General features: G+C 37.0%; 1 long non-coding RNA gene and 1 pseudogene across 1 annotated transcript; both read right to left on the bottom strand.

Annotated features, from left to right (window-relative positions):
• Positions 1–590: 590 nt before the first annotated feature.
• The window catches only part of LOC122604228, an 81,595-nt pseudogene continuing 55,159 nt past the window's right edge, over positions 591–27,026 (bottom strand).
• LOC122602675 lies at positions 21,448–25,459 on the bottom strand. The gene is made up of 7 exons (XR_006324365.1): positions 25,255–25,459; positions 23,893–24,014; positions 23,643–23,812; positions 23,102–23,368; positions 21,909–21,996; positions 21,686–21,805; positions 21,448–21,608 (listed from the first exon to the last, which is right to left on the bottom strand). It is a non-coding gene; the product is annotated as an uncharacterized LOC122602675 (long non-coding RNA).

Below are 27,026 nucleotides of genomic sequence, written 5' to 3'. Positions count from 1 at the left end.
TCAATACACATTCCACATATTAAAATTTAGTACCAAGGGTGTAGTTACATTGCTTAGTTATATGTATAATTAAGTGACAAAAGCAATTAACTACAAGGACAAGCATGCGAAAAGTTAAAAATCCTCTAAAAATACCTGACTTTTTCCTATTTACCACCCCCCCCCCCACACACACACTTGAGTTGGACAATGCCCTCAATGTCCAAAAAACTAAGGCAAACTAAAGGAAATAAGGGAAAGTAAACAAAAAGAAAATCAAGAACAAGAAAAACTTGCCGGGTATAAGTGGTGCTCCATGCGTGAATGATGCCAACAGGAATATGATCGCTGAACTTACTGCCAGCATATGTAAATGATACCCTTGCTACCACACATGAACACACAATAAAACCAACATAATAATACCAAGCATGCCATCATTCTACCCTACTTATTCAAAGGAAATGGAAATGAAATGTGATGTTTATCACCCCAAAGGGTGAATACAAACCAAATTAAGAAAACAGAGAAAAGTACGAAAAAGTAAATTGTTCAAACAATACAAGCCATCATAAGCTGACAGGCGGCTGCCATCATCATCCTAAATCTGATCACTGTGGTGGAGGTGGATAGGGGCGGTAACCAGGGATGTTACCAACATCAAAGAGGGATCCAACAACCTGCTCAGCAAATGTAGACTCTGCACCACCTCCCTCTCCAGCATCCATCCCTGCCAAGGTTGTAGAAGTCACTAATCGTTCCCAGGTCGGTCGACAAGCGAGTTGAGAGTACTCGGGGGTCAAAATGACCAAGTCGGAGAGTACTCGGAGTAATCGGTCGACTCGGCACCCTAGCTTGTAGCGAGTACTCGGAGATTACTCGGATCTACTCGGTGAGTTTTACAACATTATTCCCTGCCTGGGTACCTGCATAACTACCAAAACGGACCGGCATATCCGGGCCTAGTGCACCAGGATCATGACGAGGAGGTGCCTCAAACTGGCGCTCTGGTGAAAAAGAGAAGCCTCTGATAAGGGATGAACATACTGGGCGACTCATATGCTGGAATATCTGTGGGTGGGCGATATTCCCGGCCTGTGAGCTGCGCCTCCCACATCGGCTGATAACGCAAAATAAGTCAAATCATTGCCAACCTACTGGCAAAAGTCATTCATCCGAGTCTGGAAAGCCTGCTGAGAAGAAAAAATCTGATCTACCACTGATTGAAGGGGAGAGAGATCCACGAAACCTGCGGGAGTAGCAAAAGAAGAGGAAGAAGCCCCTGGGTAGTGGTAGCACGACACTTAGGACGTCGTACCGGATCATCCTCAGCCGCCTCCTCCATCTCCGCATCAACATCATCAACATCATGACCCTCTTCACCCTCAGGGGCGACATCCCTAAAATCAATCAAAGCATAAAGGTCCCTATGGGTTTGGGGCTTAAGCAACCCAAACCGTTTCAAATCCACATACTCAAAGGGCCTCATAGGCTTCCAATTCAAATTAAATACCATGTTCGCTCGATGACCCTCACAACCAAAAAACTTCACCAATCTTGTGACATAATGGCCACAAACAAGCTTCCTATCCCTCATACCCCGGGTCCCCATGTGCTTCGCCACCATGAATGGAGCACATGTCGTCTTATATGGGGCACCCTCGTGAAACAACCTCAAAAGCCACATATCTTCCAAATATACCTTGTCCCGCTGATTAGACCGCTGGACAACCAAATACACAATCATCTTCAAAAACAACCGCAAAATGGGCGACTTAATCGTGTTCACCCCATTTCGTATAAGTCCACGTCTCCCCACCGGAAATCTATGTGTAATAAGATCTTTGATCACCATCCGGGAATCCCAACCCGGTCCTAGCTCCTATACTCAAAACCTTCCTAAACAATGGGTTATTATCCACTAACTCCCGGCTATACATTCCCGTTGCAATTCCAAGCTCAACAATTGTTAACGACCTATCCTTCCCCCCACAACGAAAATGTATGCACTTCTCATCAAAAATATTTTTTACCTTATCAATGGTGCTTACATTGATAGTTGAATACACTTTTAAGCACCATTCCTTGCAAACCATCTCCCTGTTATTAAAAATGTCTACCCACATCCTAAACTCTTGATCTATGGGGTTCCCATTCTCATCGTTCTCCATTCCAACTAACCTCAAAAATCCTTCAATATCCGCCCTTACCCGCAACATATCAAGCATATCATTAGTAATATACCTGGGTTCCTCAATGTCTTTGTGAAGAAATTTTTCCAACCGCTCGTTATATGTCGCCTTCTGTTCTTGCGAAGTACGAGGCCAAGTGAGCCATTGGTGATCGGATAATGCGGGAACATGAGCAATGGGGGCCTGAGCCTAAGCGACACCTGAGGTTCCTTCTCCTGTGTGAGATGATGTGGGAGGTCGTCTAGGATTTCGTCCACCTGTAGTTGGGTTCTACACATAAACAAAAATCGTCAAAACTATCAACCCCTGGTATAATCATACTCATACATAAGCTTAAAAGTCTTCAGGTCTGACATAGGTTGGACTGTGACGCAGTCTTGTATGATTGCAAAGCAGTCTGAACCTCGAAACTTAAAATTACGGCGCAGTTGATCACTGCGTCGCACTCGAACCTTTTGAAACTGTGGCGCAGTATAACCACTGCGTCGCAGTCTTACGATTTCTGGACAGGGGTTTAGGGTTGAACAACAAAACTGGGACCATGGTACTCAAACAATCTACATCTTTCACAAGTAGGATTCATCTCCAAAAATTATGTTAGTCAATCAATAACCCTAATCATAAACAACATCAAATCCCATCTTGAACTGCAATTTCGAATTCAACAAATCCAATTATACATAAATTAATCAAGAAAAAAAGGGATAAAAGAAGTGACTAACCTTTCCGGATCGAGTCATGATGATGATAATTGAAATAGAGATAAGAAGAATCCAAAATCAAAGAAAGTAAACAAAAAGGAGGAGAGTGGGTTGGCCAAAATTAGAGAGCTAGTGTGTGTTTTACTCTCTTTTTTTAGGATGGTAAAAAGTGAAAACCCTAGCCCCCATATTGTCTTTGACCAGATCAATCCCGGACTGCGGCGCAGTTCGCATCCTGCGTCGCAGATTTAAATTAAAAATCTTTTTGTTTTGGCTTTTCGAATTTTTCTGAAACAACATGGACTGCGTCGCATCGAGCTTACTGTGGCGCAACCTTTATTTTTCGAGCTTTAAACTGCTACGCAGTCTCACAAGACTGCGTCGCATGCTGAATAGAGACAACACTGCGTCACAGTGTAAGAACTGCGTCGCAGGTGAACCCCCCCCCCCCCCTCCCCCCCACACACTTACCTTGTGGATCGACTGCGATCGACTTACCGGTTCGCGTGGAAAGCCTCCAGACCTGCAATACTCGATATAAACACCTTAAAAACATGAAAAATAACAAAATTAAATGAAAACATAAAAACACAAAAACACGGGTTGCCTCCCGCGAAGCGCTTAATTTATTCACGAGTCTTTAACTAGACTTGGAGTCCTTCTTTATTGCTTCATTTCGAAAAATGGAAGCTCGTCAAATACGACTCCCACATCTTCTTCCGCTTCATGGTAGAGCTTTAACCTGTGACCATTAACAATAAAAGTAGTTCCATCCGATTTAAACAATTCAACGTAACCAGACGGATAAACATGTTTGATCATAAAAGTGCCGGTTCACCTAGATGTCAACTTTGGTTACTTGAACTTGTACTTGGAAAGGAACAACAAAACTTTATCACCGGCTTTAAATTCCTTCTTTCTAAGCCTACAGTAATGCCATACCTTAGTTTGTTCCTTGTAAAGCAAAGAGTTATCATAAGCATGCAACCTAAGTTCATCTATTTCATTTAATTGCAATGATCTCAACTCACCAGCCTCAACTAGGTCCATATTACAATTCTTGAGCGCCCAATATGCTTTATGCTCAATTTCAATAGGTAGATGACAAGTCTTGCCATAAAGCAATCGGAACGGGGTAGTCCCGATCGGTGTCTTGTAGGCGGTCCTAAATGCCCATAAAACATCATCAAGCTTGGTGGACCAAGACTTTGGGTTATCTCCTACAATTTTCTCAAGAATTCTTTTCAATGCCCGGTTAGTATTTTCAACTTCACCACTCGTTTGTGGGTGGTAAGAGGTCGAAAAACAGTGATTTACACCGTACCTCCTTAACACCTTAGCGAGTTGGTGATTCGCGAAATGACTCCCGCGATCACTTATTAAGGCCTTGGGCACGCCAAACCTACTAAAAAGCTGTTTCAAAAAGTAATGACAACACGTGCATCATTCGTTGGCAAGGCTTTAGCCTCGGCCCACTTAGAAACTTAATCAACAGCAACAAGGATATACAAATTCCTATTCAATGGAAGAAAAGGTCTCATAAAGTCTATGCCCCAAACATCAAAAACTTCACATACCTGAATGAAGTTTTGAGGCATTTCATCACGTTTGGAAATGTTACCTTGTCTTTGACACACATCACAAACCTCTACCAAAGTTTGCGCCTCTTTGAAGATCGTTGGCCAATAAAACCCAGCATCATACACTTTCTTTCCGGTGACAGACGATCCATAATGTCCACCGGTTGGCTCATAGTGACAATCATCAAGAATCTGTCGGGTTTCGCCTCCCGACACACACCTCCTTATCATGCCATCTGCACAAATTCTAAACAAAAATGGATTGTCCCAAAAATAATGTTTAATTTCGGAAAAGAATTTCTTCTTCTCTTGAGATGACATCTCCTCGAGAATCACACCTGCACTAAGATAGTTAGCAATATCGGAAAACCAAGGTGCTTCCTCAACTCCAATCTGCATTAAAAACTCTTTAGGAAAATTATCATTAATCTCATGCTCTTGCAACTCCTCTCGGTGAGGGTTTTCGAGCCTACTTAAATGGTCGGCCGCCACATTTTCAGCCCCCTTTTTATCCTTGATCTCAATGTCGAATTCTTGCAAAAGCAAGACCCAACGGATGAGACAGGGCTATAGTCTTATTCAAAACCAAGTAGGGACGAAATTTGTCAAAAGCATACACAGCGGCCAACAACTCTTTCTCAGTCACAGTGTAATTTTGTTGGGCCGGATTGAAGGTCTTGCTAGCATAAGAAATGGGACGAAAATGTTTATCCTCCCTTTGGCCTAAAAAGGCCCCTAAGGCAAAGTCGCTAGCATCACACATTAACTCAAAAGGTAATGACCAATCGGGTAAAGTCATAATTGGTGCATTAATCAATTCTTTCTTTAACAAATTAAATGCATTAAGACACTCATTATCAAAAACAAATGGGACATCTTTTTCCAGCAACTTGGTCATTGGCCGGGTTATTTTTGAAAAATCATTTATGAACCTACGATAAAAACCGGCATAACCCAAAAAGCTTCTGATTGATTTAACATTGGTCGGTGGAGGCAATTTAGCGATTACATCAATTTTTGCTTTATCAACCTCTAGACCTGCTTTAGAAACTTTATGTCCCAACACAATCCCTTCTTTCACCATAAAGTGACATTTTTCCCAATTTAAGACCAAGTGTGCCCTTTCACATCTTTCAAGCATTTTATCAAGACTTTCTAAACAATTCTCAAAAGAGCTACCAAAAACAGAAAAATCATCCATGAAAACTTCCATGGAAGTTTCGATCATGTCTTGAAAAATGGCAATCATATATCTTTGAAAAGTTTCGGGGGCATTGCAAAGACCAAATGACATCATCCTATAAGCATAAGTGTCGTAGGACAAGTAAACGTGGTCTTTTCTTGATCTTTGGGGTCAATGGGTATTTGGAAGTACCTAGAGAACCCATCTAAAAAGCAAAAATACTCGTTTCCGGCGAGCCGTTCGAGCATTTGATCAATAAAGGGCAAGGGAAAGTGATCTTTGCGGGTTGCATCATTCAATTTCCGATAATCAATACATACCCTCTACCCCATGACAGTTCTAGTGGGAATCAATTCATTCTTGTCATTCAAAACTACGGTCATCCCACCCTTTTTCGGTACACAATGTACCGGACTTACCCATGAACTATCAGAAATGGGGAATTTGATTTCCGCATCAAGCAATTTAATTATCTCCTTTTTTACCACATCTTTCATGTTCGGGTTCAATCTACGTTGCCTTTACACAACCGGTTTAAAATCATCAATAAAATTTATGGTGTGCTTACAAAATTCTGGACTTATACCCGGAATATCAGAAATTTTCCATGCAAAGGCCTTTTTATGGGTCTTAAGGATGGTCATAAGTCTAGACTTTTGATCCTCCAAAAGTGAGGATGAAATGACAATGGGTAAGAAATACGTACCTTCAAGATATGCATATTCTAAATGGTCCGGAAGTGGCTTAAGTTCCAAATCGGTAGGAGGATTCTCTACCGAAGTTAGCACTCGTCTTCTATCATCAATGTCGATCTCTTCAAATGTTTCATCTTCCGGTGACGTTTCATCAACACTCAACGCCATGATCTCCTGCACCATCTCACCAACCGATTCTTGTTCTTCTTCATTACAAGCTAGAAATGTTTCATCTTCTTCCATATCAAAGAAATCCATAAGCTCCTTTTCCAAAGCATCTTCTTCATCGACTACATCAATCCTAAAACAAGATTCATCACATGAGTAAAGGTGTTTAAGAGCTCTATCAACATTAAAAACAACCCGGTCATCGCCAACCCCTAAGGAAATTTCCTTAGCTTTAACACGGATGATAGCTCCGCGGTCATAAGGAACGGTCGGCCGAGAATTAGAGGGACATTAACATCCGCCTCCATCTCTAGAATAACAAAATCAACCGGTAAAATCATATGACCCACCTTAATCTGCCGATTTTCCGCTATCCCCATGGGATATTGGAATGATCGGTCCACGAGCCTAATGCTCATGTGGTTTGGGGTCAATGCACCTAAAGACAACTTTTTGTAGATAGAATAAGGCATTAAATTAATATTGGCCCCGAGATCGGCCAATGCCTTGCATAGAAAAGCATCAAAAGCACAAGAGATAAGAAAACTTCCTGGATCTTCCAATTTTGGGGGAATCTCATTCTTGATTATTGCTGAAACCTTGGCACTCATCACGGCTGTATTTGCTTCTTCTAACTTCTTCTTATCAGAGACAAGTTCCTTGAGAAACTTCGCATAGTTAGGCATACCTGCAAGGAGATCAACTAGAGGAAGAGTAAAGTTAACATTTTGGATTAAATCCACAAACTTTTTAAAATTTTCCTTGATCTTCCCTTTCTTCAACCGTTGAGGGAATGGTATCTTCGGTTGATATGGTTTAACGGGTGGTTCCACTACAACTGGTTTCTCAATGGACTTTGATGGAACGGCCGGTGTCTTCACGGTTGGGTTCGGCTCCACCTCTGTCTCATCATCAACAACTTCTTCAGCTTCAACCTGCACAATAGGAGTAACATCATTAGGCAAAGGATTTGCGGAGTTATAAGTATTACCTGCTCTTGTTGTGATTGCATTGACTTGCTCATTTCGAGCATTCGGATGGCTATACTTTTGTCTGGATTCCTGATTATTCTGCTAAGGCCTAGGATTTTGCTGGGTGTTGCTCCGTAGAGTACCGGGCTGCCTATTGGAGTTTCCTATCCTTTCAAGTTTAGCTTCTATATCTTGAAATGTCACCTGAGTGCTCTTTGTACTTTGCTCAAGCTTATGAGCCAAACCGTCCAAACGAGTAGTCATGGAATCCCATTGCGAACTCATCTTCTTGTTCTGTTCTTCCACCTTCTCATTGGTTGCTTTCTGAGCACCGACCAAGTCCTTCATGATATCTCTCAATTCAGTGTTCGAGTTTTGCTGATTGCTAAACCTGCTGAACCTGTTGCCACCAAACCCAGAGTTGTTAGCATTATTAAATGAAGATGATGGATAAGAAGTACCTGATTGCCGGTTTTGATAACCGGTGTTCTGGTTGTAGTTTCCCTGCTGTTGATTTTGAACATAACTAACTTCTTGAGCCGGCTTGTCCGGGCAATCTTCCGTGTAATGCATTTATCCATAGTAGTCACATCCATCTGCTATGACCTTAACATCTCTTTCTATACTCTTAAACCTTGCATATTGGTTGTCAAACCTCTCATTCATTTGCTTCGAGAGAGCCTTGACTTCAGCAACCAAACTCGATTCTTCACCACTTTCCATCTTAGCAACAGTCTTACTTGCGGGTCTCCTACTTTGAGTTTCTTCTCGGATAGAGAACTCCTTAGCCATGTCATCCAGGATTTTATAACCTTCACTTGGAGTCACATTATTCAAACTACCCCCGAACGCAGCTGCAAGTTCCCTTCTAGTCTTCCTAAGCAAACCGTCATAGAAAATCTCAACCACTGCTTCAGTAGTCATTTTATGACTTGGACAATTTCGGAGCATTTCCTTATACCGTTTCCAAGCATTTACTACATCCTCACCTGCATCTTAGTGAATGCCCTGATCTTATTTTCCAATTGTTTTTGAGTTCTTACAGAATAGAACTCATCAACTAAACCTTCTCAAAGTTCAGCCCATGTGGAGTACAAGTCATCCGGTTGTTCCATGAGCCAAGCTTTAGCCTCTCCACAAAGAGTAAGTGGAAAGAGCTCAAGTTTCACGATATCATTCTGTCCTTCGCCATAATTGTAAAACCTGCAAATCTTTTCAAACCTTTCCAAATGGCCATAAGGATCACTATTTGTCACTCCATCGAACTTCTCTTCCTCAACACTCTTCAAATGATTTCTTTTAAGATTAAAATTCAACCCGGTGGCTGGAGAACGAATAGCATTGCCACGGTTGGTCGGTACGTTTCTCCTTCGATCCCCGTACAGACGGTTGTTGGGGTTGACTGGTGGTTCTTGATCACCCATTCTTCTTGCCTGAACTGGTTGATTTACCCGAAGAATTACTGCTGAACCAGGTATAGAAGTCTTGCCCTTATTATCTTCCTTTTCTGAACAATCACCTGATTTTAAAACACCACCTGTTTCTAAGAAATCAGTGCTGAAATGGATCCCTGATGGTGAATCTTTCTTCGAATAATGTTGATCCGAATCAATGTCCTCTTGGACTTGCTCTGCAGTTTCTGGATCTAACCTGTTAGAAGTAGAGGTCTCCGTGTTTCTGAGTGACAATAAGCGACGTCTAGCTCTTCCTGGATTAAACTAAGGACTGACCAAAGGTTTTTCAGAAGCTCTTATGTTCATCAACTACTAAGAACCTGCACAATCACCACAAGACAATACGTTAACCGCACCTAGGACAAAAGGAAATAAACTAAAACAAAAATAAAAACTATCAAATAAAGCAATTAACTTCCTCACAAATGAATGCAAGAAAGGATCGAACTACTAAATTAAACAACTACTTAAACTTAAGTCCCCGGCAGCGGCGCCAAAAACATGATGTGTGAAATATAGTTAAAAATTTATAAACACGAATTACCAAAAGACTGACTCTACACACTCACAGGTAGTGTATCGGATCGCATACAGTATAGTAAAAATTGGTAAGTCAGGATCGTTCACAAGGACTTTTGTAAGCAATTGTACAAATAAAGTAATTCAATAAATAGGGGGGGGGGGTTTGTAGCCGGGTTGCCACTTTGCAAAAGTTAGTTAAATATGTTAGTAATCCCAAAGGATTAATCGCAAAAGAGAGTTTTGATTAAAAACAATAATTTAAAGGACACCCATCTTGAATTCGCTCAACGACATGTGTAGATTGCACATTAAATGAAGTTCAATTCGTTTTAAGTGATTAAATAACCGAGACTCAAATTATGCACCAACCCCGTACCAGTCAAGTTAATAGCATCTTTTGACTCTCTTGTATAAACTAGTTCCATTATAAAGACCGGTACCCCAAGACATCTTTTATAACTTAGCTAATTCAACAAGGGTTTTGGTTATTAAAATAACAATTACATCTATCGATTGTACCCAACCCTCAACACGTTTGTTCCTATTATCGTTAAATGGTTATCTACCGTACCCGTCATAGATTCAACACGTTTGTACCCAAACAATTGAAATGACATATGTGCGAACAATAATTACCATTAAAGACACATATAGATCACCAACCGATTCAAGATAAATAACAAGGAACAAATACATTAAGATCACGATGTAACGTTAAATATAATCAACATTTAATTATTAAAAAGTGTGCAATCTTACATATCGTCTCACTCCATCAAGATGGGTGCAAAGGTGATTAGCCACTCATATTAAAATACGAATAACAAATCAAATTAAAAGAATTCATCGTTACCGAATATAAGGAATTAAAAACGAATAACGGAATTGATCCAATCATAATGAAGTTCTTCAAAAAAGAATAATCTGATGAAAATCTGCTCCAAGTGCTCCAAAAATCGACTGGAAAGTAAAGGTAGGGTTTCAAGAATGTTTTTGCAAGCTATTTATAGTTTCCAAAATAATAATAAAAATTCGGCGCCACACTGCGTTGTAGTCTCGTATTTGACTTCTGTTGATGTAACAACCGCCTTATAAATATTCTAATTAAATTCTTAGATCATACTTTCGCCATCTGAACGGCTAGACAGTCCAATCTCCTTAAGTTCATGACGTGCTTTAGACTCAAAAATATGTGCTTATTTGAAGGTCAATTAGATCTTAAATCTTGATTTAGGTGATGGATTATGAATTAATTCGATAAAATATGAAGATTCGGTTCATAAATGTTCGTGCCCATAAATGTTCTAGTGCAAAATGTTCACAAATAGTCCCTTGGAAATACCTAGTGCATCCATTTGGAAAAGGTATAAATAGAATGTGGTAGTGTGAGAAAATTCACTATTCATTCACCACCTTCATTTCTCACTCTCTTTCTAAAAACACATAGTTCAGACACCTCCACCACCATTTTCACACATTGAAAATCACCATCTTGATTTTGGGTTGTTTAAGTGAAATCGTTTGTACTTTCGTGTTCCTTGTGACGATCAAAACACGTTTCTAGCGTCAAATCGCAGGTAATAACAACATCTTGAGAATTTGATCAAAATAAAAGTGTACTTTTTATGTTCTTGTTTTTGATGATTTGGTCCGATTTTGTTAAGAAATCATGTTTATAAGCAATGGGTTTGTGTCTAGATGTGTTTAACATCACTGTGATGAACAAATTTGGGTCATGTCATGATTAAATTACAAAACCCATTTTTCTAATATGAACATAACTTGTTCTTGAAACCACCAAGTGTTCATGTTCTTGAGCTGCTACTGCTGCTGCTCGTTGCTGTTTTGATTAAAGTGTGGTTCGGTCTTGGTTCACATAGGGGTAACTGATCAGTGATCAGTTTAGCTCAAATGGAATTCCGATTCGAATCATGGCTTGAGTCTGATGTGTTAATCGATCAGAACCTAGTTGCTGTCTTCGTGGTTTTGAAACGATCTTAAATAGATCATTTTACTTCCCTCAAAGTTCCTAAAACGATCTAAATGGAGCAGAACCCTAAAACGATCTAAATGATGAAGCAGTAAGACGATCTCTTTTGAAGAAGAAGTCTGAAACGATCTAAACTAACCTAAGGCTAAGACGATCTAAAATGGTGAAGCAGTAGAACGATCAGAATCATGGAACGACCTAAATTTTCTAAGTCCCTAGAACGACCTAAACTGTTAAGAGTATAGGACGACCATTAACCTTGCGACCAAGATGACCTGCTTTGTTCAAAGAGGCTAGAACGATTTAAAGGACAAAATGTAAAACGATTAATCTAGTAGCACCAAGACGATCTAAATGGAAGACCAGCAAAACGACCCCTTTGAAGCTAGAAGTGAAACGATCACAATGCCCCAATACTGAAACGATCTAAATGCAGTAAGCTAAAACGATCTAAACTAAACTCAACCTGAAACGATCTCTTTTGGCAATGAACCTAAAACGACCTAAAGTTGTACAGCAGTGGGACGATCTAAACAACAAATGTGAGACGATTTTGTGCATTGGACTTGAACTAATCTGCTTACATAAAACCCTAGTCGATCTTGTTCCTAATCCCTTTAAAATGATTTTAGTTCTTAAACCCTAATTCAATCAAGATGCACACTTGATTAAATATATTCAAGACCACAGCTTAACGACAACGCTAGTTCATAAATCGAGCTAAACAACGTTCAATGTACAAACCCTATTTAAGTGCACCAAAAACATAAGTTATTTTCGATCATTAAAGTACGAGCACTATGAACAAGTAACTGAGTTCTTAAGACTAAAAGTTCACCATTTAAGACTTGTTCAACTCGTTAACACAATAAGTACTTATGTGTGAATTCTAAAACGTTCAGTTCGGATCCAGTACATGTACTTAAAGTTCATTTAAACCCTTTTGAGTCAAAACATTCAAAGATCTTAAAGGACCCAAATCATCGAACCATCAAGAACATTTTCGTGATAAATTAATCACTAAGTCTAATATATGTGCCTATCATGTGTACAACAACGTGTACTTAGGCCTCAGACAAGACGTGCTTGGACTTCGATAGATATAGTAATATCTATCTTTGTGCTTATCCTTCCTGCTCGATAACTGTACTGTACCAGATCACTGTGAGTTCACTTATCCCCTTTTCGTACATTTTGTTCAAAGTTCTTTATCGGGGACTGAAAAGCATGAAAACTATTTTTGTACTTAAATTATATATATATAAATATATATATGTTCAAAAACTGTTCTATGTACTATTTTGTGAACGTACAGACTATTTATAAAATGATTCTGAAATACATCCTTATTATTATTCTTATCATCTTATATACTCTCTTGAGTGTATTTAGATCTTGAATGGGCAGGATCTGAATACATTCCTATCATCATACTTATTCTCTGAAATTGTATTCTAGATCTTGAATGGGCAGGATCTTGAATACATTTGAATCACTTATAGGTTCTTTGTATGTACTTATTGTTCTATATATGAGTTCTATTTTTATTGCTATCAATTCATATCCCACAGTTCAGGGAATGAACCGTAGGTAATTATGGACAGCGCTGTTAGGGTAGGTCCACCCTCATTCTCTACAGTTCTGGAGGATGCATATTATCTGTACTTACTTGATCTAGATCATGCTTGTAGTTTACTTGGTTGTTGTGAGCCTACTGTTTCATTATCGTTCATCTTGACCAATCGGGTTAGTAGTAATTATATACATACATATTAAGTACATTACATATTCCAAAACTATTCTTAATTTTACAAAGTACTTATGACAGATGCACAGCTCTTATGACTTGTTCTTAATATACATACTAATATTATGTATAAATAATAAGTACTTTATGTGATTCTCACCAACTACTTTTGTAGTTGACCCTCTTGAACTTACATGCTTTTCAGGCTAGGTTCTTGGTTCTCTTAGCATAGGAGTCTCCCTATTCCCAGCTTACTTCTATGGAGATTGTTCGTGCGCTCAAGAATAGTGGCTGTGAAGACCTCCTTCTGCTTGTTCCTGTTCTAAGTTCAAGGAGTACTTAAGATATTTGTTCTGTCTTTTGAATATTATCCAATTCAGGGTTTATCCCAAATGTTGTAATAACTTATGATACTTCCTAATCATTAATGTTATAAGCTGTGTTTGAACTTGTACTGTGCGTGCTTGTGCTTATCTGTACATCCCGTATATTCCGCTTTAGCGGGGTGTTACAGTTGACTTTGACGATCGTTGACTTCACTGGCTTGTACTTGGTTTAACTGCGTCGCAGTTTTAGGAGACTGAAAAGTTCCACTGCGTCGCAGTGGATTGATGCGTCGCAGCCTGTTGTTGACTTTCGTTGACCAACTCTGAAGTTTTGTTTCGTGCCTCGTAAATCGTCCGTAAGCACTGGTTTCACTCCAGCAACATCGTTTGCTTCAGATAAACGCTTAAGTACCTGTTAACACCTGAAACACTAACAAATACCATAAACGTACCAAATATATACGAAAAAGACTCTAAAACCATACCAAAACAACTAATTAAGCCGTGAGAAATGGGAATAAAATACGACATATCAGTCTATATGTTCGACCGTAGCAACACTTTCTTGATTTTCTGAATTTAAATTTGTTAGCATGAAGACTTGTTTAAATGTTGCTCTAAAAGCTTTTTTACAAGACTTAATCTCATCTTTACTTTTAAATAATTTATCATGGTTTTGGTTTGTAGTAAAGAGTTTTGGTATAAAGATCCATGTGGTTATCATGAGAGCGATGATACGATTAAATAAATAAATAAAAAAAATAAATAAATGATGTTAACATTAATATCTAAAATAAGGTTTTATAAGATAAATTTTGTTATAAATCATGATAAAAGATTGGTTCATGGCAACTTGCTAGTCATAATTAAAAGGTACGTAATTTATAAGTTATAATACAGACTAGCGAATTTAATCTCTTAAGTTTGTAAATGTCCATAATAATTAACACTAGTATAATTGAAATCTTTGAAAAGGCAAGTTGATTTCCTTCTAGCCTTTCTGGTTGAATTACAAACTCATACAAGAAATGAAATTGTAACGACAAAAGCAATAATTTCATGAAAATACATATTAAACTCACTAACCATAATAAAAGATATTACACCTATTAAACGCATTTTGTGTTTATACTTTTGTATTTGTTAGGAGATATGATTTTAAGTCTACACTTAAATTTCTTAATTTATATATATTTTTTAGTTAATTTAATTGTCCAAAAAAATTAGTTTTTAATTCTCAAAATCTCATTTGATATATCTATATGTATAAGTTGGTCAAAACGGTTTATTAAGATGTGCATATAAGAGTAACCTATCTATGGAGGTCTCATGGGCGCGTTATTGTGACACCGATGACGTGGCACCGGCCGTAGCGGTGTATTTGATTTGATCTACGGCGTCTCCTTTTGATAACCCGGTAGTGGTTCGAGCTCATTATATTATATTTTGATAGGAGGCGTATGAATCGGTCCTAGCCATATTTTGATAAGTTTGACAGTGGGCGCTTATCGTAGTGTCATACGAGGCGTTGCACCAAAAATGAATGATTAGTGGAGTAGCTACCCTATGAGTTCATTCGGCCCTTTTGATAAGTTATTTATTTTGGCTCTTATGTGCATTATTTTATGAAACTTGGTTTTGTAATATTTTTGTTTGTTAAGTGTAAGATATTGGTGAATTTATACCTATTCGTATTTTGATTCGAAATAAGTGTGATTTGAAATAAGTTGTTTTGAAAATAAGTTTGTCCTTTAAATATACGTCTTCGCATTTTATATTACAATTCTGCTTTTGTGATATCCGTCACTGTTGCTCAGCCGTATTCCTTTTTCTTTCTTATACGGCAGGTGATCAAGCGGGCTTTGGGAACGAGAGAAGAGAGCAGATAGAAGTAGACTTAGCAACCCTTTTGCTTTAGATTTTTAGTTTCAAGCTTTAGAAGTACTTATTTTGATTAGCCAGGTTGACTTTTGGCTAGATTTTGGTTTGACTTTGAATAAGATTAACGCCCTTTTGTTCTTTTAGTTCTTTGATATCATTTTGTATTGTTAGAAAGTTAGGGGCGTTACAATAGCTTCGAGAACTTAAAAGAAAATAGGAAAAAATCAATTATAAGTTCTAAACGTAATATAATTGTTAATGTAGATTTTGTTTGAGAACTCGATGATCATATCAGCCTTGTATTCGTATCGCAATTATGGTACGGATATTTGGTTTATTTAAATTGTTAAATGCATGATTTGAACTCCTAATATGTTTTATAATTATATACATATGAAGATATCTAACCTTATTTTTAGGGTTTTTTTTTACTTTCGTCATAAATTTTGCCTACAAATAGTTCATGTATGGCCTTATTTGAATCTATTCATTTTTTGCTTTGATATGATTTATTTGATATAACATCTTTGTTAGTGCTTTTTTGTTATCGTATCATTAGAAAAGTATATACTTGCTCATTTGTCGACATGTTATATGTGTCTTTAATTTTGTGACAAACTTAATTATTGATTCCTTTGACATTAGCTTATATTTAGTTTTTTTATTATCTACTCTGGGTATGCGGGTTATTAACCACTTATAAGGTACCATAAGCATGTCGTTGTAGCACCGATGACGCAACACTACTGTAGCAGTATAATTGGTTATGACGTCTTCTCTTTGTTGACAGTATAAGGGATTTAGGAGGCGTATGGGTTGACCGTAGTTTGTTTTTGTGTTTTGGATTGTTGATTAGGGTTGTGTGTCAACTTCTCATTCACCTTTGGTACATATGGATCTACAATTCTATGTGCACCCTCTGGGTAATACTTGTTGTATTGTATCTAACATATTTGATATAAAATTGTTGGTATTTTGTGGCTAGTGTTTGTCATATCTAACACATTTGATATGCCGACGTTAGTGATTTTGGAGCCGACTATTCACACCCTTTCGGCTTCTTAGTTCATTTCAGCCTTTCGATAGTTTTGCATATTCATCTCATAAACTTATTTGATTCCCACCATTATGACTCATCGCTCGATTTTGACAGACCAATGTGTTGTTAAACATTTATTTAATGATAAATATTATACACTATGTTAGTTTTATGGACTTTTAATGCATCAAAATGTAGTTTAAATGTTCTCACCGTGTTTTTATTTTTAAGACTATTCTTATTTGATTGTCTCTTGCGGTTTTAGGTAAAATAAAACAAGTATTAAAGTAAAATAAATAAAACAATACGGTTTTTGTAACACCCCGAGCTGGGGCTCGAAATATTACGGAAATTATATAGCACATGGAGGAATTATCGTAGGCAAACTAAATGAATTAAGTGAATTCGGTGAATCCAACAAACAAGTCAAATATTCATACAAAATGCATAAGGAGCAAGTGACCATCAAAGTTTACAAAATAATAGTCTAACGATGGCTATCGATCCTAAGCATAATGCAAAAGTAGGCGAATGAATCCTTGATCCATGTAAGTCCAAGCCCGAGTCAAAAGCAAGTAGAAGTCATGCATCACGTCCTTGGTTCACCTGATTACCTGAAAAGTGTACTAACAAGTCAACACGAGGTTGGTGAGTCCGTAGTAGTGGACCAAGAGGAACACCGACAATAACCACATATCATAAAGCAAAAACAATCATCGCATACAAGTAATCTTACACGTCATCCAACCAATGCATCACAATATAATATGCATATATGAATGACAAATGCAATGCCAATGCCATGATGTGAATGATAAGCATGCCAAACCAAGATACGTATGATATGTATGGCCATCATGCCATCTATGCAACGATACTCACATGTCATCACCATGACCAATGTGGCATCTCAAAAACGTCGGTGAATATACGTCTATAAACCCGGATGACCAACACCAGTGTATACGTCTATACCTGGATAAACACATTTGTCTCGACAGACAACCAAATCATATCAAAGCAACCAACACAATGAAATCCCAACAATCCATCAATCCGACATCCAACAACTAACAATATGATCAAACTATACATACGTACACTTGAGAGGGCTCGCTTTCAAAGAGTCCCCGATGTTTGTATACAAGGTGTACCAGCGGCTAACCCTCCATATCTCAAACCTTTTGAAAACGAAGTCGACTTCCATGTATGCACATCTAACCTAAGATATAACCTTTCTCAAACTAACTTACACGAACCAATTCAATTCAACCATCAATCATCAATCGATCAACAAACAACTAATGCAAACAATAAAACACACAATGTGCGCTTTTCAGCCCGAATCTCGATAGAGTAGGGAGATACAAACTCACCTTGATCGGCTAAGAGTAGTTAATACAAGTTAAAATCAAATTAGAGTTGTCTTGCGATCACTTCACGTCCACCACCTATAATTATAATATCATATGTAATTATTAGCACGATTCATCTACATCCTACCCATAACGAGTACAACCCTAGTGACTCTCGGGATTAGATAAAGTTGTTAAAACGTCCAGGTAAGGTCTAACCCAAGTTTAAGTCGGCCACAACGTATCCAAGCATTAGTGTCTTTTCCTGAATAAAGACTTAGACTCAAAAGACTCGACCTTTTTAGAAATGGGGGAGGTTTCAACCAAATTAAAGGATACTACAAGAAACTAGACTCATTTACGAATCCAACGATAGGTCACACGTCTCGATTAGACTTACGGTTGGAAAGATACAAGCGTTTGAAAACTACGTTCGAAAACTGCCAGACAGCCTTTCATTACTGCGCCGCAGTGAGGCTTGGCACACCTCACTACGCCGCAGTGAGGCTCAAAATCACTTCCCAGGACAGTTAAAAAGCACTGCGTCGCAGTGGGGCTTGGCCTCCCTCACTGCGCCGCAGTGAACACCTCCTGCAGCCCAAATCCTTCAGTTACAGCATTCAACCACGACCTAAACCCAATTTTGGCTTCCATTTTGGTTCCAACACTTCTCCAAATCAGTTTTTATCCCACAAAATCAAACATAAACCATATTTAAACATAACCCATCTTACAATTTCATTCCATAACCCAAATCAAACCTTAAATCCTTGAACTAATCACCTAAAAACCCTAGATGATACTAGCAAGCTTTTCGACCCGTTTCAAGACCCGAGTCCACTTGACATCAGCTAGAGACAAGTAAACACAGATAAAATAAAGGTTATGGGACAAGTTTAACTTACCAAGCTCACCACGTAGCCCTCGAATCTGAAATTTAACCCGAATGTGATGTGTTCTTGCACTTTGGAGCCCGAATCTTTGATATGATGTTATTATGATAATAAGGTTTATTATTCTTGAAATTATTAAGCTTGAATTACCTTAAACTAAGAATAAATCTAGAGAGAGAGAGAGAGGAAGAAGAGTGTGTGTGTTCTTGGGTGTAAAGAAGAGAGAGAGAGAAGTAAGGAGAATGAGCAGAGGAGAAAGGGATAAGGTTGGTGGGTTAGGTTTGACTAGAGTGGGTCATGGGTCAAACTTTGATCCATGGGTTGACCCTTCTACATAACTAGTTAGTTCATAACCCGCAACATATTATCTAGCACACCGTCAATCGACCCAACGAGTATAAAGTTGGTCAATTAATCACAAGATAAACCTAAAATATCATTTATTTCAATCATTCATCCAATTACACATTAAGTCAACGGGTCAAAATTTACGGATGTTACAGTTTTTTTCACTAAAAATCATTGTGTATCATGAAAATCATCGTGCATCAATTGGTTCGTGAATCTTCTTGCATCAATTTAACCATGATCTATGGGTCAAGATCTTGTCTTATTTGTTTACTTTAATATTTGTTTTACAATATCCAACCCCTATATATATATATATGTATATATTGCTAAAAGTCAAAGAGAACTAATAATTTGTCGAGAACGGTGGGAATTATAATTTAATTAAAATCAGGAGGGTTAGTATTGTAATTTACTAAATACAATTCATTTAAATATCAAAAGAACTAATTATCCCCCATGAATCGCTCCTTCATGGAATAACCGTTATAATAATTAAATACTTTTTATAATGTCATTTCAATAATGACATATTTTGATAAGTGTAACACCCCACCGTTGGCGGAAACATGAGGCGTCATGAAAAGTACAGCATGACATGGAATTACATAAATACTGCTAAATGGAATAGAATATAATAAATATATTCCCAAAACATGAGTTCAAAGCCATAACGATGCTAGAACAGGTTAATACAGTAAGTCCATAAACGGGATAGTCCAAGGCATGTAGCCTTAAAGTTTGACAATAAGCAATGGAGCATAAATCTCTGAAGTCCAGTCTAGCATGCAAGTCTTTATCCCTGAATAGTCTGAGTTACTGAAAAGTATACTAAAACGTGTCAACACAAAGGTTGGTGAGTTTGTAGGTTTTAGTCAAAAAGTCTAGTAAAGAAATAAGTTTTGTGTCGATTCTTTAAGTACAAAACAAGTAGTTGTCCAATATATAGTGATCAAAGTTACGCCATAAGTCAAAGTACTCAAGTCTCAAAACACGCACAGCCCACGGTACTCAATGTACCCAAAGTACTCAAAGTCTGGTCTTACGGTACCTGCCTTAGTACAAGCACATAATAAGCACGTCAAAGTCTCAAAGTCTGGTCTTACGGTACCTGCCTTAGTACAAGCACATAATAAGTACGTCAAAGTCTCAAAGTCTGGTCTTACGGTACCTGCCTTAGTCCAAGTCTCCAATGCACACAATAAGCACGTCATAAAGCACAACCATCAAGCACATAATCACACACATACAAACAAGGTCAAGCACGTCATATAGCATAAGTAACTCTATACGTACCAGCTCAATATTGAACATAAACAGAAATCGACAAAACTGTTTAGAAAGTAGCAGTATACTTTTCACCCCAAATCACGTAAAAAGAGGGGCTACGAGACTCACCTGAAAGCAGCACAAGTATAAGTACCCTAAGTCAACGAACAAGAACAGGATCAATTAGTAGTTAGTACACCTAAAACACACTCAATATCGTTCCAACAGTCCTACATTGTCCACAAGTCATCCAGTAAGTACTTACTTAATTGCACAACTCCAAGTCCTATACTATTGTCTTAGGAAATGTCATTATGTCTCGTCATATGTCATAATATATATAATAGTCTCATTGTCCTTGAAAATTGTCCAAATGAAACAATTCGATTAATAAAGTTACATTTTATTGTTTATATCCCATCAAATATTCATATGGAAATTCTTTGATAAATAGTTATACACCATGTTAGTTTTATGAACTTTTAATGCATCAAAATGTAATTTAAGTGTTCTCACCATATTCTTATTTGATTATCTCCTTATATATATATTGCAGTTTTAGGTAAAATAAAATAAGTATTAAAGTAAAACAAATAAAAGAATATGTTTTTTTTCACTAAAAATCATTGTGCATCATGAAAATCATCGTGCATCAATTGGTTCGTGCATCTTCCTGCATCAATTTAACCATGATCTTAGGGTCAAGATCTTGTCTTATTTGTTTTACAATATCCAACCCCTATATATATATATATATGTTGCTAAAAGTCAAGGAGAACTAATAATTTGTCGAAAACGGTGAGAACTGTTATTTAATTAAAATCAGGAGGGTTAGTATTGTAACTTACTAAATATAATACAATTAATTATCAAAAGAACTAATTATCCCCCATGAATCGCTCTTTCATGGAATAACAGTTATAATAATTAAATACTCTCTTTATAATGTCATTTCAATAATTATACTCTTTTTACGAGGGTTTAAATGTCCGTGTTACACACATCCAGTTTAAAATATATTGGTTGCATGTATAATGTTTTCGGATTTTGAAATCGTTAATATATTGGTATTGTTTGTGTCTTCCAGTGTAAGAGCATCGTATAGATTATTATAGACATTCACTCACATTTGGGTTATAAAGAGCAATACAAAAGAGATCAATATTTTCACCTTTCAAGGAAATCAATGTATGGGAAACGTACAATATGCAAATTTACATGGTCAAACAATACACGTGTTTTTAACATAAAACATGGACGTATCTCATCATTGTCAAGAAGCAAGTCGAGGAAGAGCTTGATAAGCAAACGTTACCTGCAGGACAGTACAATGCATGGGTTAACCGCATCAGACATTTGAAAAATAAAAAGGTATGTGGGTACGCAACCTACCAAGATAATATTGGCACTCATCGAATTCCAGATGATGGTATAAACCCCAGGCTGTTGGTCGATCTTATCAATCATTTCATCACATAATGTGGCCCATAGCGTAACCCTAACTGGCCTCCCCTGTCACAACGGAAATAGGCGAATTACGTCCAGGCAGGTGATACGTGTGCAGACCTATGTGTAAAAGAGGTATAAGTAACAGCCACTTTTCAATTTTTCACACCTTTCATTTGTAAGGTTGAAGTCAACTGTCTAGGAGCCGCTTCGATTTTTCAAAGGTTTGTTGACAACAGTCAAATAACCGATAACATCTGCAAGAACATTACAACAATTAAACTGCGAAGTTGAACTATACGGTCCCTTTTTACCCATAAAGGATGACAATCTGGCCATCGGAACATAATTTAAAGTTCAACCAACTTTATACAACCTCAAAGGGGAGTATGCAAAATTAAAGATTGATAATACAAAGCAACATAGCATAACAATCGAATATATCTACATGTAGGAGCACAATGGTTTCAGTATTGCATTCTGGTAATTACTATCTACCTTTTATGGTATATCCATTGCAAATCTATGTTTTCAAATTTATCTGTGCTAAGGTATATTATTGCATTTTGGTAATTAAATAATCGATAAGCAATCTTAACGATGCCACAGAGAAAAAACCAGACACATAAAGCGACCATTTCCATGAATCGGCACCTTCACATAAGTGAACATCTCTTAAATATATTAGACGATGTATCTATCTAGATAACTTTTTCTGGAACTTTTCCATGAATAGGCAACTTCCATCTAAATAGCTTTTTCTAAAACTTTTTCATGACAGGCCCCCAACTTGACACTCTATTCATCTTAGCTCCAATTAATAGGCAAAAGTAGTTAAAAGGAACTTTAGCGGCCAAACTCTTAATCAAGCTTGCCATTGTTTGAACTTCGTCACTTCCAACACCAATACCATAAATGGCACTTTTAGCCAGGTTTATTTAAGCCCAGATTTTATATGAAAACCCCACAATATACGAATCAGACATTTTGCCCAATGAAGAGACCAATGACAGGATTCCTTTCTCCAGTTTAAATCCATTAGTAGTAGAGCCATTTACCAAAATATATATGTAAGCTAAGTCAAGATATCCCCATATTTATATCTTCCAAGTATCGCCAAATTCCTTTTGAAAAAGTCAAAAAAAAAGTCAAATGGCATACGAAAAAGTGAAAATATGATTTTGTGTTCCAATTACTTAGTTATCGGAGACTTATGAGAACCATTAAGGGTGAATCTGAATGTAAGAAAACAACAATAATAATGAACATAACCATGATTGCTGAGCTGGTTAAGCATGGGCTAACCCAAATTATTACATACCAAAAGAGGGGCAAAAAATAAAATAAAATACAATAACATACCTTAAAGTACACTTGATCATTCTTTTCTTTCCATCTATGAAGCAAACCAATCCAGTCAACCCTGCTAGGTTGTACGTAGTATCTTAATCCATTCTGCAAGTAGTGGTGAAGGGCCTTTTAAAAAAAAAAGTAGTGGTGAAGGGTCATCATCTACTTGCAACAAAAGTATCTTCTGTGTAACAATTTCGCATTTCCCGGTATCTTTTGTTCAGCCATTTCCGCCCATTTCGGTTTCAAGAGATCAAGACCATGATAATTGTATTTTAGCTATAAGCAAACATGAAGAGTAAAATTACTTATAGTCTACATCGAAATCTCACACAGTCATACTAAATCCCATACAACACAGTCTCATATCATTGATTTTCTTGTAAAATCATTTAGTTGCATATAATCTTTCTCAAAACAAATATCCAAAGTCCAAACACCCCTTGATCCCATAATATGTCAATAATTCTATATTGAACTATGAAGATATACAATACTACTACTACTAATAATTATAATAATAATAGCCACGGTTCTGGTTATCAAATCTAACCTGCAGTGACTCCTGAATGCAAACCACATGCCACCTATACGATTTCCGAAATCATATTTGAAGGTTCGAGATGGGTACTAATCACTTTGCAGCTAAAAGTTGACACGAAAAACACTTTCATGCAGCCTCTTGATTAGTAATTTTTAACTGTATAATCAAGCTTCATCTGCCTGGTGCCAAAATAGTTGCCTTATGTTTATAGTTAATGTCAACCTATAGTTAGGACGGGGATTGGGTAACATGGACTTACCGTTTATCAGAAGTTATGATATTGTGTCGACACAGTTGGTGGTCGGTATATCTGAACCCTTTTGCAGTCCTTCTTCGCTTCCGTCAATGGGGTGATTCTGAACAGGTATATATCCACCTTGCCTTCAAACAAAAACATTGAATTTTGATGAAGAATCTAAAGAATTAACATACCCTTCTCCCGGTAGCCTTAATAATCGTTTAAGCGGATTTAACTGCTTGCTTCTATAGAAAGAAAGAAAATAAGAACAGGCATTTAAGTTTTTACATGAATTAAACAATCACGGTTTACGCCTTTAGGGACCAAAATCAAGCAACAACGTCTATATAATTACTCAACTATACCCCATTTTATGCTTAGGTGACCAGGTACATCATTCAGTTGTACATATCATAAGAGTTATCTTTATTTGAATATAAATGGAATGACATTAAAGTTCAACTTATTATAAAACTTGAATTAGAAAATATAACTAACCAGTGCATGTATTGTTGTTCCAAAAAAAAACTACAGATGTTTTCCAATCTTGTATCTGAGTTTTAGGAATGAAGGGGTCACCACGAAACAAATCAGGAACAACCATCTACAAGTTTCCTTCAACAATGTTACAAATTAGAAATCGGAGAAGATAGATTATACCTAGGTCACATACAACCATCTCTTTGAGACATAACATCAACCCCTTGAATCCATTTCTTGTTTTTAGCAAGATCTATCAACATAAGGTCCTCTGGATCTCCTCCGTTTCCCAAACTCTTATACTCGCTACAATCCAACCCACAATGCCATACCACTCCACACTGTGCACAAAACTACTTCTTACAAAACTGACATTCCGAGGAAGTGACCGTGACCGCTCCATCATCCACCAACATGGCTGAACAGCCTTAAAAGGGAAGTAAATAAATATCTCATACCCCATGATCAGAGACACACATAGCGCGTCCTCCCATATTTCCAGAACTTGTTTCGGCCATACCTTGGCAGACTTCAGGTCCTATTACACCTTTGCAATTTGGGTTGGGACATTTGACCGTTATTGCTAAGTTTTATTTTATCATAGCTGCAATAACTCGGTAAATGCAGCCCGTGCAATAGATGTGACTCAAACATTGGTGTTTCAAAATATCTCTAACTCGGTTATGGAGTCTATGCAAATGCCGCGGTAAATTAGAGGTGATAACTTTTTAATTTTTTATATATAGTTGAACTACTTGTCATCATGTACACGTCCTTACTCACGCAATTCGATCTAGATGTGTATAATTTAGGTACAACACTTTAATTTATTATATCTTACACATACAAATAAATATATAGAGATAAAACATATTCTAAGATTTTTTGAGAAGCACTATTTACCTCCGTGGGAAGTTCAATAATTTGACTCTTGCCAGTAATTTGCTTGTAGAGGCTACACCACCACTGATTTTTTCTTCTTCATCATAATAACTTCTTGGCATGACTTCTAGCAAGACTGAACCTCCATTCCATACCCGACCTTTAATAATAAACATCCCCGAGCTCGTCTTCTACATCTTACCAGAGTCATTATCAGCAACCGTGGAGTCCTCAAGCTCTTTGCCTAATCACCTCAAATTTATATCATATTAACAAATGCATTTGCTTCTTTTTCGACATAAAAATAAAACTCATTAGCACTAAACCACAATAATTTGAAATAACCAGTTGCTTAAACTCAAATGCTCATCCAAATAATCCCAAAATCTATAAAAGGCTAATTTAGTTATTTGTACAAATAACTATTAGGATAATTTTATAACAAATATAAGATGATAAATAAATACTTACCATATGAATAAGATAATCATGTACATTCTGCATCTTTTAAAAAGTTTCTATACAGAAAAATCTATTCATAAATTTTACCAAAAAATTAAATTTATACATACACATTGTCACATAATTGTAGAATCCGTTTCATGAAATTCTGTGAGGTATTGTGAATAAACATCACCACCATAGACTTCATTACGACTAACACACTACAATTTAACTTAAAAGAAGCAACACAGACGGATAATTATTTTAATGACATCTCTTCTCCCGAGAACCTTAATAACTGTTTCAGTGATTCGACTGCTTGCTTCTATAAAAAGAAAGAAAATAATAGCAACCGTTAAGTTTTCAGATGAATTGAAGGTTTAGGCCTTTAGGAACCAAAATCAAGCAGCAAACTTCTATATAATCACCAAACTATACCTGGCAACAGCTTGGATGTGCTTTTACATTTTGATGTAGTGATTGGTGAAAAGACTTTAAAGGCATTTTTACGGAAGAGGGAAAGATTTTGTGAAATTGTAGGAAGACTCTTAAGTTATGTTAGGAGACGGGTACAGCATGTGGTCAGTTTTGCAATAGCGGGTATCACAATAAGAATCATACACAAAGTCTATACCAAATAGTAAAAATAGATATTCAGATAATAGTAAAGCTATTATAAACCTAAAATTCGGATAATAAGACATTTGACTATTTGAATATGACTATATATAAATTTAATATCAAATATGACTGACCGTTGTTGCAGAAAAGAAGTACGGAAAGTATAGTAGCAAAATCTTACTTGAACTTGGTCCCCACATCTGCGTGGAATTTGAAAAATATAAATTTTTTGACCAATTATCCAACACACACCACCCCGCCCATTTTGCCACTTCGATGATATATATTACCATAACAACATTCCTTTATTTTACTTCACTTGAAAAAGAAAATAATGTAATTGCAAGAGGAAGAAACACATGAAGACATAGGGTGCTTATTACTTCAAAAGCCGAGGAAAATAAAGCTCTCTTGATTCACTGAGAGATCAGGTAGTTAAATACTAACCTTGAAAAAAAAAAAAAAAACGTGCAAGCTTTCTGTGAGGAAGAATTGGAGCAAAAAGCTCTTCACAAAATTCTGCAGTAACAACTCTGATTAAAATAAGGAATATATGATTATCAAAGTAGTTGAAAAAAGCATGTCAAGACTTTCCACTTAGAAGAACATGAAAGTTATAACTTACGTGTCTAAAAATTGCAAAAAAGCCATGACCAAAAGGAACCATTTTCTGTTGCAGCGCTTCAGAAATTTCATTTGGCAGCTGAAATTCATCAAGTTAGTCTTTT

This window comes from Erigeron canadensis, chromosome 6 (genome assembly GCF_010389155.1).
Source record: "Erigeron canadensis isolate Cc75 chromosome 6, C_canadensis_v1, whole genome shotgun sequence".
Lineage (NCBI taxonomy): Eukaryota > Viridiplantae > Streptophyta > Magnoliopsida > Asterales > Asteraceae > Erigeron > Erigeron canadensis.
This window is presented reverse-complemented; position numbering and strand designations above follow the sequence as displayed.